Genomic DNA, 15,836 nt, shown 5'->3' with positions numbered 1-15,836 from the left:
CTGAAAAACCTTATAACTTTAATGTCTGCACTAGACTATTTCATTTCACTACAACATTTTCATTTCCAATTAGAATATACATGCACTCAAATCACTGTGCATATAACTTTCCTGCGGCAGCCTCTCATGGAAGGTGAGCACAGCAGTTCTTGAGAACTATTATGTCTTCAGCCAGCCATAGGTTCTCCACATCCAGAGTCCCAATTTTTGTTATGCCATTGTAAATCTAGAGAAATTCCAGTGATTTCACTGAATGTGGGCTAGTGGAAAGCCAAAGTAAATACAATGAGTTGTCAAAGGAGTTGTATCACACTGGCACTAGTGTGGCTGAAAGCATAATTTGCATTATTTTTTAATAAGATGGTGTCTAAGAGTGTTAGGAATGAGGCCCTGCAAACACATATGTGAGTAACTTCCTTCATGTGAGTAGCCCCTGTGCTGTCTGTCCCTTTATGTAAAGAATGCTAATATGCCAGATGTTGGGACTTCAGCAGAAACCATCTTGACTTACACCAGCTAAAGCTCTGGTTTACTATGCTCATACAGAAAAATGTCTGCTGGATTGGGTCTTTCAATAATGTCCCCAGGAGCTGATAAAAATAATAGCTGAGAAGCCTTGAAACAGGTTACTGGCAAAATCTGTGGAGTATAAAATCTTGAAACTTAGAGGTGGTATGGCTTGTAAAAGATTTAAAAATCAGTCTGGCTTTACATGACAGTCTCAGAGTCCGATGACAGATAAAACTTTTGGCTCCTCTCAGCTATTTGGCATTAAAATCTTATGAAAATTTGGAAGGAAGTTACAATTTGGAAAGAAAACCTTCACATTCAGATAATCTTTGTGCTAGCAGAATCTCATCCCGTGGTCCTCCTTGTGAACCAACAATAGAGGTAACTCCTGTCACTGCCACTGCTATTGCTACAGCAGAGCAGAAAAGTCTTCCCAGCCAGCTGTACCACACTGCAGCAACAAAGACTCATCACCATGTTGATATTTCAGAAAAATAAAAGGCATTACATCCAGCCTAAAGAGTGTGCTGTTAGCTCCAGACCCACTGGGAATGCATGAGGAAAAGGAGAGCAACTGAAAGGAGGAACTGAAAGGTGAGGTCCTGGTCCCACTGAATTCAGTGGCAACAACTCTTTGTGTTAGAAGGCAAAACTGACTTAGAAACTTCGTGTTAGAAGTTTAGAAACTTCTTGATGTGATAGAAATTAGTTCTAAGTGTGTTAGAACTTAGAAACTTTGTGTCAGAAGGCAAAACTGACTTCTAAGTTTTATGGTTTTGTCCCAAATTAGGTTCCAGTGTCAAAATTCTCCACGGCGGTGTAGTATAATTGAAGTAAAGCACTGCATTCAGCTCCTTCAATGTAAACTATTTCTGGGGTATAGGTATGGGGAATGGAGTTTGTAGGGGTGGGGGGGGGGGCGTGTTTTCAATGGTATGGGGAATGGAGTTTGTAGGGGTGTGTGGGGGGGGTGTTTTCAATGAAAAGGTATTCCAATATACCTTTAAAAAGTATGTTCCAGAAAAAACATAAGGAAATTAAGTTTAGGTATGGCTACACAGCCATTTCCCCCCTCCCCCAGTCCAGATTCACTTAGAGACATAAAACAACGTCTTGATATTTCATTTTGAAGGGTCCTTTCTTCAGCCTTTTAGAAACAAATTTTACCTTGCATATAGCTGTAAATAAAAAAGTAACAAAATCAATTCATCACGGACTTTTATGAAGTGAAGAGAAAGTTAACACACACCATTGGTTATAAATCCATTTCTGAAGGCATAAGGACCAATAAAGTGCATTTCTTATTTGCCCCTCTCTACTTGCGTGGAGTTTCCTGCAGGTCAGAAGGCACACGAGCGAAGGTCAACCCCTAGGGTGTATAATTTGCAACACAGTGCCTTCATTGCAGAGCTTCCCTGCCACAAGGCGCAAATATGTTTTCCTTGGCCAGAGGAACTGTACGAAATAAATTATTCTGCAGCCAGTCTGACAGAGCTGGGCATGGGGTACAGAGAACTGGACAATTTCCCAGTGGCCTCTTGCCTAGAATTTGTTCTGAATGTATGAAGCTGAGCAGGATTTGCAGAAGACAGATGTGGATAGCGCGCATTAATTCCCAATTCAAGTTTATCTCTTCTCATCACAAAAGGGCAATGCGTTGCTTCAGCAAATCTCACTTAGCAGAACTCAATGTGACTCCTACCAGAGCTGGAAAATTCGTATGTATCCACCTTAGCATGTTTTAAGGCGGTTGCTCTCAAACCTTGTGTCTTATCACAGATTTCATGGCTGGACAGAAAGACTCTCAGGTTAAATTAATTGCTGGTGTAACTCTATCAAAGCCATGTGTGCAGGTCTCTTAAAAATTATGCAACAGTGTGAACCTTACAGCAATGGCAGTCATCTGATAAAGGGCAAAAAAAAGACATACAATGTTCTTTTGCTATCAAATACATGTTTCCATTTTAAACAGGAAAAAAAAAACCCTCAACTTTTGTTTTCAGACATTAAAGTTCATATTAAATAAAATATTTTGGCATCTAATACCTATTGAATTCAAGGGCATCCAATGTGGGGGAAAAAAAAAAGAAAAAAAAAAAAAGAGAAAACCAGCAAGATGAACTTACGGTGTTTTGCTTTCAAAATTGTGATTCTGTATGATCAGGTAAGTAAATATTGTGTTCTCTTCTGTCCTGTTTGATTCTAGTCATGTAGCTGTCCTGCTCTCATTAGCAGGACATCTGATTTTGCTCCCTTATTTTTGCGTGTCTCCAAAATCCTTAACATTTTTAATGTTTATATGCCCACGTTTCATAAACGCAAGGATGACATGGCAGGAACTTTATATTTCTCTCTATCTTGCAAACATACTATTGTGATTTCATTGAATTCACATTAGCTTTTGAACTGGCCAAAACTAGAAAAACCTAATATTTAGCTGAATTCCTGGAGAATCTGTTGGTTAAGAAAGACACTCTGATTTTTACATTGAGAAAGCAGCCCAGGGTCTCTCTCTTTCTCTGAGTTATTCTGCACATTTACTGAAAAGGAAAATGCTATCATATGGGGAAAATGATTTCCAGAAGTTATTCTTCACTAGGTCATACAGTAGCTGCTTGGAAGGACAAATCCAAATCACACAAGGAATGCAAGGTGGTGGTTTCATAGACTGAAATTTGGACTGCATTGCTTACTAAGAATTTTCTCTTGCCTGAAAAGCAAACATTTTAAAACAACTGAATCCCACATTTATATAACAAAGTGGGAAATGTACTCCTTTCAATCTTTAAATTTGCACATCTGAGAACTAATGCAGCAAAATTTTATCAAATGTGATATCCTACATTATTAACCGTGAGAGAAAGGGAATTCTTTTATAGTGCTGGTGAATATTTGAGTGTTTTTTTTCAGAACATCTGACTTATTTCATCTTGAACATCCATATGAAATAATTGGGAAGTCAAAGCACAGCAAATATCTCCTGCCGCTCGCTGGACATAACTGGTACATTTTTGGATAGTTAAGTGGGTAATGGTATGAAAAAAACCTATAAAAACCAACACACTTCATAGTTAATATTTTTTCAGAGTATCCTTAAGTTACTATGACATATCTGTCATAACTCTTATGGGGAGCTTCATAATGTGTCTGATCTTATGTACTCAGAACTGTAATGTATCTCTTGAACTGCAGTAGACCTATGGAAACTCAATATCCACAGGTCAATGGCAATATACTTTATAGTGTCAATATAGTATACAGTTACAATAATAGCGTGTAATAATGCCAAGGTCTCATCTTGTTCTAAAGGATCTTCTTTACCACCTGTGCACTGGCTCAGAAAGCTTTGCAATTTGTTTTCCTGGAGGAGACCAGCACCCAGGAGGGATTCTGGCATCATGCTGGTGCTACCGTAGCACCATGATCTCAGCTTGATAAAAGTCCTGATTCCTGCATGCGTCAACCCTGCAAGAAACTCTCTGAAAACTCCTAGACAAGGAAAGGACAGCATCACGGAGTGCTGGTGAATGCTTTCATGTACTGGACTGGACTGGACAGTGAGGTAAGAATTTCCAGTCTGACAGACAGTCCTACTGTTACATTTAGCTAAAAATGCTCAAACTGAAGGTGAAAAAATAGCTCCCGTGTCTCATTTTCCATAGCTGAAAAAAAAATACTCTTCTGTGAACCTGCTTGAAGGCTTTAGCTGGGGTTTCCAGTCCCAGCAGGCTGCAGTGGGGAAGGCAAGTGAGGGAGGACACAGATACTCCAGACAGGCTGCACGGCTCCGTGGTGTCCTGCCTTAGCTGGGAAAACCTCTCCATGTGTGGACTGAGAGATGAAAAGCATCAAGCAAAACCTCCCCAGAGCCCTGCCTCTTTCTCACACTGGCGGACACCCATTTCATGTAATGCTGGCCTCCTACAGACAGTTATTACTCAGCTCCTTGCCTCCTATTAACACCACATCTCGACTGCAGCTGAGGAACTGTGCCAGTGGGGACAGAACAATGGTGAAACCTCCAGCCTCTCTCCAACTGAACCACCAAAAGGAGCAGCTGTCGGCTTAGCATGCTGGGACAAACAGGCTGCTTATTCCAGTTCCCAGCTACAGCCTGCAGAGCCTGCCACACATTGCAATTTAAAAAAATCTATTGATCTATTACGTTTTTTAAAAATAATTTATTGAGATGAAAAGCACTTAATCAAAAAAAATCTGCTTTCTAGCTGAAAATAAATTTGCATTATTAAATGTTATTATAAACTAGTGGAGGCCCCAGAAAAAGTTGAAGAAATAGGACCCATGCATCAGTTATAAACTTTAAAATATGGCTCATTATTCTAGGATGCTTAGAAAGCTGGTTTTGTGCTGAGTTCCCGGGCTGATTTATCTGACCCCTGATGTGATGATAACTTCTGCTGTGTTATAAAGAATCACCTTCCTCTGCATCCCCATTGGTGGCTTTTCCTAGAGTTCCTTTAAACAAAAAAATAATTTCAGTCCAGCTTTAGAAGTGACAATTTTCTGTCTTCCAAGTGCTGTCCGTGCTCTCAAAGTAAGAGGAGCAGAGAGGTCAAGTGAGTGATGTGAGTGATGGGCAGGTCTAGTATGTCTGGGCCTCATAGACCCCGCGCTACGGGATTCCCATTCGGTACAGTGCACAGTGTGAAGTATGGAAGTCTGGATTCTTACTAGCAAACCATGGGTCTGGACTGGCTTTGGTTTTTTGCATCCACCTAAAAAGGAGAAGAACCTAGCCAGCTACTGAAATCACTCCTGTGTTACAAGCAATGGAGGCTGTCTTGAGATGTGTTGGATTCCTATATACTTCAAGAACAAATGGTACTTTGTGGGTACCTGTGATTAATTCCCGTAGTTTTAAGTCAAGTTGTCTCACAGACACTAAGCTCTGCTTCTGGTTAAGAGATGATTTCTAGGATTTTGGTTGAGCTCAGCAAGGAGACTGGATTCATTTCGAAGGAACAGACCTAGCTCTAGATTCTGCTTTCAAAGAAACCTGAGGGTGTCTGAACTCAAAATACTTCTTCAAACCGAAACCATTCTCCCTGGCTCGGGAAAAAAAACCAAAACGCAACTCCAGTTCACTCAAACAGTTTTCAAGACAGAGGAAAAGAAATGGAGTTGCATTCTGAGTTCAACAAAATTCTCAGTTTTCAGCTTTGAAACACCTACTGGTGCTCCCTTTTAATAGAGAAATTTAACACTATCAAATGATTTGAGGGAGTACTTAAAACTTGGAGCAGATATCAAATCGTATGGCTACAGGGACAGTTTTTCAGCTCTGACACTCAGCACCTCTCTGCACAAAAGCAGATAACTCAAGAGCCTCTTCTTCAGATGACTGAGCTATAAACTTGATATAAATCACCAAGTTTACAGCTAAAAGGGTTAATGACAAGGTGGGTTTCCACCTAGAGGCTCTTCTTTAAAAATGAAATGAAATAAAATTAAATCACATTAAATCAAATCAAATCAAATCCTCCATTCTATCCTGATAGAGTGGTGCTAAAAGGTTAACTTACAAAATTGTATTGCTCTCGGGCCGATCCTGTGGTGGCTCTGTGGTTTCCGCCTATATAAATTTGATAATATTTTACAAATGCAGTATATGAAATATATTCTTAACATGTGTTTAATACATTTACAATCTATTAAAATGAAAAACAGAATATGCTTCAAATACTGCTTGGGTATTTGCTTAATGCACTATGTCTGGAACACGTTAAACATTATTTTAGAGGTAATTGAAACATTTCACACACATTCACCCTGCACACTGTGTGTGTACTGCATGCACTTTGGGGCCAACTGTTGCCCCAAGCACACAGGAACATCCAGGCTGAAGACTGAGGGGCTCTGTCAGCCCAGCATCCCCCTGCCCGCAGAGGTGCCCTGGCCCCCGTGGCTCTCCCAGGGAAGCGCAATTACCCTCTTCCTTCACCCCACTGGCACGGGACCAGGGGGTCTTCCTAGTGTAGGCCTCTCTGCATCTCTCAGCTTCATTTTTGCTAAATAAATTAGATCCAAATTTACGCTGGGTAACTGGTTACCAAGTTACAGGGTATTATTTCAGCTCGATTCAGCACATAGCCTGTCAAAGTGGCCATTAAATACTTCTCAAATGAATATTTATGTAAATACACATGGTACGGGAATATTCCTGTGTAAGTATTTGCTTAGTTTCACAACATGTTCCTCTCACTCACGCCAATGTTCCCATAAAGTGAACAAGGTGTATAGAATAATGATGGAGAGAAGTCCTCATTCTTGCTCAAATAAATGGCCACAAAGTCTTGAATTACAGTATTTTCCTCATTATGGTCATATAGCCATTTCATGTCCCTGGACAAGACACGATGATTAATTAATTATAAACACCTATTTAAGATGATAGAATAGCTATCATCGCTGCTGTGAAGCAGTACAGTTTAATGGAGAAAAGTAAAAATTTGTTTTATTTCCACCTTGGAAACAAAACTGTGATGTGTCCCATGCATCTGACTTCTCTATGCCATTTCCTTTTCACTATTCAACTGCACAGTGGACACTTTTCAGATAGGAACCTACGCTTAACTTGCCATAGAGCTTTATGTTTTCGCATTCTTTAAACCTAAATCGACAAATTGCATAATAAATATTGAGGGAGACAGTTGTTACACTCCTAGCTGGTTGTCTGAAAAGCTGTACTTTGTGCTGAGAGATTTGCTGCTTGCAAGATGGCCATTTGTATACAACGTAAGCCCCTAAAGCTAAAAAGTCAGGGATTTCTTTGCTCTCATTTGGATGTTTTGCTTAGTACTTGGGATCCAACCTCTTTGGAGTTAGGAAAGCAAATTAATTTTGGGAAAAAAAACATTAAAAATAAAAAGGGAGAAGATCTCTAGGCTCATGAAAATGAGCTAACTGCAATACTCAGTGTTTTTCTGTCTCACTCATAGTTGGCACTCTTATACAATATGGACCTTGATACCTCAACTTTTTTTTCCCAGTGGAGCCTTCACTCCATCTACTGCCTCCTCCCAACTTTTTTAATCCTTCTAAAATCCTTTCCCTTTGCCACGTAATGTGGGCAGCTATAAATTTGTCCTGGTGGTGGTAGGCTACAAGCTATTTATCATTTCAGCTTTGGTTGAGAGACAAATTTTAGCTGGGAGCCATTAGAAGGAAAAAAAAAGAAAAAGCTTAAAATAGACTAAATTATGTCTCATTACAGTGGTTTGTGGATGTTCAGTATTTACTGTATGACCCTTTTCCTATAGCTCCTTCAATGAGTTATCTTAGTACACACATTCAGGTAAGATGCCCCTTGAAATGGATTCATATGAAAAAGTAGATCAATCGTTTTCTAAGGACATCTCAAGCCAGAGAACTTAATTTTAATGTATCATATCACTGTCCCTCTTCATGTTTGGGGTCTGTCTCAGGCAAGCAGCTAATGGAAAGGAAATACTGCACTCTGTATGCCACTTTCTTCAAAAGAATTTACTTATTTTCCCAATGCAAAGTGGTGCTGTGTTATTATTTTTTTAAAAGAAGAATTATTCCACATTATTTATTTATAAATAAATAAAACCCTCTCTCCTTTATAGTTGTATTAATGTACTCTAGTCATGCAGTCAGATGCTTTAAGACATTTTGTCAGAAATGCACCTGGGAGAGGGTTGCAAGCAAGTAGTACATATTATGAAAGGTTCTTGCTAAAAGGATTTACTAATTTTGGTCATAAATGTCCTATGTACCTCACCAAGACTTGAAAGACCATCTCAATGGCAAGGGCATGTCTACCAGGTTCTGAACATACCCGTAAAGCTCTTACCTGAAGATGTCTTTCATGTTCGTGGCAGATCTTAAATGTAAATATTGTCACCGACACCAGTCTGTGATCTGAATAAACAAATAAATAAATAAATCATACTGAGTTGGAAGAGGACAACATGGCAAAGGCCACAATACCGTATTTCTTTGAGCAGTGCACAGCCAGTGAAAGAAACATTTGTCCAGAGATACAGAAGCAAAGATTACACATTTGGTGTACCAGAGAAATGGAGCAGCTGTATTGCTCAAATTTACAGTGATTCTTCCTGGACTTTGTGCTGATATGAGCCAAGATCTGAAATGGGCTACAGCTGTTTCCTAGAATGGTTTAGGAGTAATTCTTAGTCCCTGAATAATGCACATTATTAACTCTTTCTGTTCAGGTTACAGACTATTTTTTTTAATCTCTGATTCTCTGAAAAATTTTCCTAAGCATTTTTCAGCATTCTCTGAGGGGCAAAGTAGGGCAAAATCTACCTGATTTAATTTGCTTCTCATTTCAAAATACTTAGTTTTCACACCACTGAAATGGAGACATGGCCAGCAAAGAAATTTGGTTTATGTACCTTACATTTTTGGCAAGTCAGGTTTTATTCCTTGCCTCCTCCGTTTCCTTTCATCTCTTCTTCACCTCCTTCAACCCATTCCATCCAAACCCAACGTGCCCTTTTCCGCCCAGGAGCCTAAAGGAAAGTTTGTAGATTACAAATTTGAATAAACTTCATTTCAACAGTAAACAAACAAAAACTGACCACACTGGTGTCAGGTTCCTGATAAATATTGGACCTGACGTAGGTTGGGTTTTTTCCTTGGACATCTACTTGCTGTTTGCGTTCCAAGAATCCATTTATATATATATATATTATTTTTTTTTTATTAGCTGAACACTTCATGTTGTTTTCCAGCCTGTAACCATGAAGTGCATTGTACTCACTAATAAATGACATGGTCAGAAGCAGAAACCTGGCTGGTCTGGCTGAAACCATGCCTTGAACAAACAAGCCCCTTTATCTCAAGATACTTATTTTTCATGATATAAGAAGAGGTGTTAAACAAGGGCCGTGGCTGGGCTGGGTCATAGCGGCAGGCATTTGCACAGAAAGGAATATATCTGAGCATAATTTTATTTCATTTTATTGTATGTTGGTTTATTTCATTTTAGGTTTTCAACATTTTGTCCTATGGAATTCTCAAAAAGTAGACTTTGTGTTTGAATAACAACCAGACATGCATCTACTTCGCAAAGCAATGAAGAAATTTCCACATGAAAAGTAATGAAAGCTGCCAGTGTAGGAATTATGTAGCTGAAGCAGAACTTATTAACCACAAGACATTTCTGAAATATCAACCAGATTCTTTGCTGCATCCTATGCTGAGTTTTAACTTTGTGCATGCATCAGCTCAAGCAGTTTTTAAAACAAAGTCTGGCAAAAGAGGGGCAGGAGTCAACATGTGAAAGAAATGGGCAAAGATTGATTTTATATAAGGTACAGAAAGGACAATAAAATAAGAGACTCAGAGAAAATGATAGTTGTTCAAAAATGGGTGAGATTATGACAAATTGCACTTTCCAGGTCTAAGATGCCTCAAGTTTTTTTCAGAGCAGTGTTTTAAATATAGGAGTGGCTGAACCGCAAAGAAATCTGACTGCCCACATTTTCCAGTGAGTGTCTTTTTGAAAACAGGTGACTTTGCTGGTGTGGAATGAGAGGTTTTATAAATCTGTTCAGTTGCTGACTCTAAAATAAAGTTTATTCAGGGCATGGGAGTCCAGAATACCTTCCTCTACTCAAAGGTTCAGCTTCTGAAATCTTTTACACAATACAATTAATTTCAGCAGACCCTGAATAGAACTGTTATTGTAGAATCCAAATAAATTAGGATTTATGAGCTTAATCCTGCACATTCCACTGAAAATGTTTGCTTGGGCCAGTGGTCCCATCTACTGTCAGAGAGATACTGCCTTGTGTGTCTAGTCCAGAGCTCAGCAAAACATATACAATATGTTTTCTTTTAACTTGAGGGGGACAGGATCAGTGCATAGGGGGATTAAAGCCACTCAGAAGCTGGTGACTTCACTGTATTGTGGGACCAGCTGAAAACAACAGGCAGTGCTGAGCAACCAGCCTGGAATTTGAGAGATTTGTCAACGCATCCCTGAGAAGAGTTGCCGTATCTTCAGCACTGACACAGCATCCTTGTTACGTTTGAACTGTGCTTACTTTTCAAGTCCTGGACAATTCCTGCAAAACATGTTTTTGTGAATATTTGATTGAATTTTAACGATGGTCAGCTAAGTTTTTTCTCTCTTGTTCTTCTCAGTCTATTCACCTTCCTCAGCCTTGTTTTGCCTTCTTTTACTCAGCCTATTGTTCTCTCAGATTGAAAAGTATCCGAGGCAGTACCTGCATTTAGCACAGCATCATCCTGCCTGAGAACTACACAGGCTGCTAAATAGCAATAAAGTGGATGGTATTGTTTCAATAGCATTCATACCTTATTTGTGAATATTTCTGAAAATATTGCAGTAGCTGAATTTATGATAATACCTAGTCAAGGCAAGTAAGTTCTGAACTGATAAATACCAGAAGACTGAATAAGCACTGCAGTCATGTTGTCAGGCAGCAAGTGCATTTATTTGATCTCTGTGGCCGGCAAAAATAAACAAACAATTCTGAATGTTAAATACCCTTAATCAACAGATCAAAATTAATGAACACTTATTTCAGGATTTACTTCTTCCAATTACTCAGAAATATTTGCCTTAGGTTTCTTTTCACTGCTGTATGCCTCTTCCCAGCATTGCATTATCTTTAAGAATTCTGCAGCTGCTCAACCTAAGGCTGTGGTCTAAGATGAGCTGCGTATGTTTATTTGTACTTAGACTGGAAACCTCCAAAAATAAATTAAAGGCCAGGTGTATCGAGAAGTGATGCTAAGTGACTCAAGAGGTGGCATCTAGCCCACTGAGTCAACACTGCATTGATGATCTGGCACTGAGTGAGGACACGATGTCTTCTTGCTGGTGCCTTCTGCAAGACAAGGCATAAACCTTCCAGCTGTTCGTACATAACGTAGCATATTGTTTTATTTCACTTTTCTTAGGCTCCACTCTGTTAGTTTGCACTGGTAAAAATTAATCTTGGTTTTCTCAGTAACAGAGGAGTCTTGATGGAAGAAGAAATTATGAGTTGCCCTTAACCCTTAGCTTTTCAACATTTTGTCAGAGAGCCCAAGAAGATGATAGTGCTGAAACATGTCAACCTGGGTGTTAACTACTTCCAGGCAGCCTTAAATCCTGAGGACTTGACCGGAATTTTAAGCCTGAATTTGCTTTTCCCTGATAAACAGCAGCAGCAGGAACTGTCTCTGTCCTTCCCAGCAGGATGCATCTCCCCCCAGCATTACAACCCATGCTGATGGAGGGAACTGGCTTTGCATATTTTCTGCAGCTACCAAGATGAGTCACGACGATTGCTGATAGTGTTTGTTGTACAAATACTGCTCAGACAAAACACACAAAATAATCACTGGTTGGCAGTCTCTCTCAGCCACCACAGAAGTGTCATCTATTTTGATGGTCAAGCTGCGAACAGGCAAACGTGATCTCAGCTTAACCCTGGTATTGACAGTGGCACCACACACCATGGCAGCCAGGAGCAGAAACGTGTGCCTGGGGAGCAGGCCAACATTGATTTTTACATCCAAAACCTAAAGGAAAGTAGATTGCAATACATGCTGGGAAAGCAGCTTTGGCATTTATGTTTCCTGAATAAACCAGTCTTTCAAGGTGGTTTTCTCGCCCAAACTGATATGGCATGGATGCGGCAACAGTCATGCTGTTGCCAAATGGACAGCGACTGGTGTGGCCCAAGGCAAACACCTCCTGCGGTGACAGGGATGCTTCATGGGAGCCCAGCTACATGCCTCTATGAACCTATTGTTGTTGACTTGCCATTACATAATTTCCACCAGCATAAATCAGGGTTGTTTGGCAGGGTCTTAGTTTTTTCCAAGTTTCATGGCTAGTTAGCTCCATATTACTTCCAAAAATGCCCCCATCTTTACACTTTTAGAAAATATCCACTGCTCCTAAAGAAGTTTCCAGTCTCATTCTAAATGACTTATTCCTTTTTTTTTTTAATATTTTTTTTTTCTCTAAGAAAGTAAAATCTGTGTGCTTTCTTATTAAGCCACTTTATTCTTGGCAGGCTTTGAAAAAAGCCCTACTTCAGCAATTTAAGCTTTTCTTCCTGGAGGCACAATACTCAGACACGAGGAAAAGTAAGTCAAGAAGACAAAATAAACATATTTTGCAGGAAGACTCTAAGCCAACTGGAACTTTCAATGAATGATTGAGAGACTAGCTGCTTTTGATATGCGCAAATACATCCCAGTAATGCATACCCCATGCAGGCACACACCACATCGCTGGATACTGCAGAGTTGTAGAGGCAGAGAGGGGAAACGATAATGGGTATTGTAGTTTGCCCCCCACAATGGCTTTGAAATACATATACAGCTCAGTAAAGGTTGTACAAGTTCATGAACAATGAAATTGAACTTGTATTGCCCAGACAAAAAGGAGGAAGGCAAAGAACCACTGTTCTTCAGTTGTTCATAAAATGTTGCAGAATACCCTAGGACCTAGACAGTGTTGTACAAAACCCTAAAGCATGTATTTACTTTCTATTCTCCATTTATTTGCTTAAATAAGAGGAGAAAGAGATGATTTGATTTATATTGTTGTCTTATTCACACCAGATTTATTAAAAATCCAGGCAGATTCATAGGTGGTATGCGCTGCCATTCTCTAAGCAGATTAAAGGTGCTGCCTGCTGAATACCAACCAGGTCCATGGCTCTTGAAAAAAATTATGGTTTTATCTATAAGCGTTAAATTAGTGTATTCCGGATTTTTAGTAGTATATTGCTCTTTCCTATCGCCTTCAAAATCCAGAAAAGAGAATCCAAACGCCTATTTGGAAGACTGAATCAAAGTAAATGGTGGGAAATCAGGGGGAAAGTGATTCACACAGATAAATACAAAAGTAATATGAACAAAATTTGCCAAAGAGTTCTAGGCATATAAGAAATCATTGCCATGAAATGTCCTCAGGCTCCTTGAGCTGAAGACACATATATCTGTCTTATTAGAACTGTTGTTCAAAGTGACTCATGAATTTTCTCATGGATTTCAAGGCAGCTTCTTGCTCCCAATTACTTCTTTTATTGAAGGCAAAAAAGCAAAGCCTCCCACATAAGGGTGGAAAAAAATGCATTTTACCCATGACACTGCCTGACTGTACAAGGTTTATGTACCTGCCACAGCTGCAGGATTTTACCGTCGAGGTGACCAGAGTAAGTGGTAAGTGGTTACCCTTGAGTTGACCAGGGAGGACAATCTGGGTAAGTGGAATTCTGGAATCACTCCAGGCAAGTTCAGACTAATTTTATTCATGGTGATGAAGAAAACCAGGAGATAAAAACAAACGCCAAAATCTTGGACTCTTCAAAACCAACTCAGTGCTAACAGTCCATTCTCTTATTACCACTGTAGGCAGCACCTTAAGTCACAAAAGTGGATTAAAGTTAAAAAGTCCCTGAAATTTATTCTATGGTCAAGTGATTAATATGGGAGAGAGAAATACAGTTCAAGCCCAGTTCAACATGACCCATGAAACCTTCTCTATTCAGATGGCCTTATAAACGAACAGAGAAAAAGAAACCTAGCTCTTCATCACTTCTACTACTCTATAACTGAAATTGAATTTGAAGTTCAGGTTATGCAACAACATAGCATTGTCTCATTTTATTAAGGCCACCAGCTTCTGCAGGTCTTCGGCATGTTATTGTTCTCAATTAACACACTTCTCCTCTTTCTCTCTGGAATCTTTCCTGCTGGTTTGCATTGTAATAATACCTCCAACTCATAGTCTCCAAGATAGATTTTAATTTCTGAGGCCAGTTTCACTTCATAACCCACTAAAGACTATTCACAGTCTCCATTCTAACATGCAGCATTAATTAGGAAATCAGCAGAAACAAACAAATAACAACTTCTTTGCTTTTTTTGTAATAGGTTGCTTTTGTGTGTGGAATAAATCTTTACATTTGCAAAAAAATAGTCAGCAAATGAAGCCAGACAGTAGCTGTGTCTTTTGGCAATGAGAATAATCTAATAAAACATCACCTTTCAAAGACAAAAAGAAAAAAAAAAAAGAAGTTTCTCTGGACACTCAGTAACGTCACCTCGGCACGAAATATATTCCACTCTTGGTTTGTGTTTTTTGGACCAATGCAGCTTAGGATGGTTGTTATCCCAAGACCATGCCACCAGAGTTGGAATTAATAATATAAACGGTGAGGCCAAGCTCTGATTGACAGCTCTGATTCTGTTAATACCTTCTAGTTGGTCTTCTACTACGGTCAGAAGTTAAAATTTATTTTGACAAGCTTTCTGCTGGTTATGGGGGCTAGAAGCTTTATACTGGGGTATCCAGTGATTAAATATCTGGCATAGATTATCAAAAACTATAGGGAAAGGCAAGGAAGGCCTCTTGATGACAAACTAGACCCTGCAGTGCATAGAACTTGGTTTTAATTAAGTTATTACCTTCCTTAATAGGAAGTAGCTGTTCCTTTGTTCTTTTGCAAGTCAGCAGACAGTAACTGAGCGTGGAATGTAAGCAACTCAATTAAGGCAAGGCTGCCTTGACAGATGCTTGCGTGTACACGGAGGTCGCCCTGCTAAAGTACCTGCTGGTTTCTGTTTCACCCAGTGGTGACTGCCTCTCCAGTGAACAGCACGGGATTTCTGGGGTGACAGTGTCATGGCTCAGGCATATAAACTCTGTGAGGGTCAAAATGAGTAATTCAGGATTAAGAGGAGAGCTCCTGGGCTTAATCAATGGATTCATAGTAATTAAAGGCAGAAAGCTCTATAAGTCAACCCATTTATTTCCCAGGGCAGTGGCAGGATCATCTCCATAGCTCATTTTCCACAATGCCTCAGTGCACTGGATAAGTATTTCAAAGATGTTTTGTAAAACAGACCTCTTATTGTCTCTTTGATCACCTGTACCAATAATATTCAATATCAATAATAGACAAGGCAAGAGAAACCTGGTTTTTTTTCACCTCCACTCCTAGATGTAGCTTATAAATCTAGAGCCACCGCAGCTCAAAATATCATTAGGATTGAGTCCAATTCGGATTTCAGTGACAGCAGCAGAAAGTCAGTAATATCAGCATTAAGATCAAACCAGACCCATTAGCTTTCAGCTTTAATTTTATAAAAATTACTCTAGTTGCCCCAGGAAAGATCTGAGGTGCCAAGTCTGCAAGCAGAACTGAAGTTAGCAGAGAAGTACTGCACATCTCACACAGGGATGCCTGAAATAACCCATTTTTTATCCTTTACTCCTCTGGAACATCTTCCCTAGGAATTAATTATTCCCTGTGGAGTAAAATGTGATATCAAACTCAGCT

The sequence above is a fragment of the Falco peregrinus genome, chromosome 2 (genome assembly GCF_023634155.1).
Source record: "Falco peregrinus isolate bFalPer1 chromosome 2, bFalPer1.pri, whole genome shotgun sequence".
Lineage (NCBI taxonomy): Eukaryota > Metazoa > Chordata > Aves > Falconiformes > Falconidae > Falco > Falco peregrinus.
The sequence above is the reverse complement of the archived record's forward strand: the minus strand, read 5'-3'. Positions refer to the sequence as shown.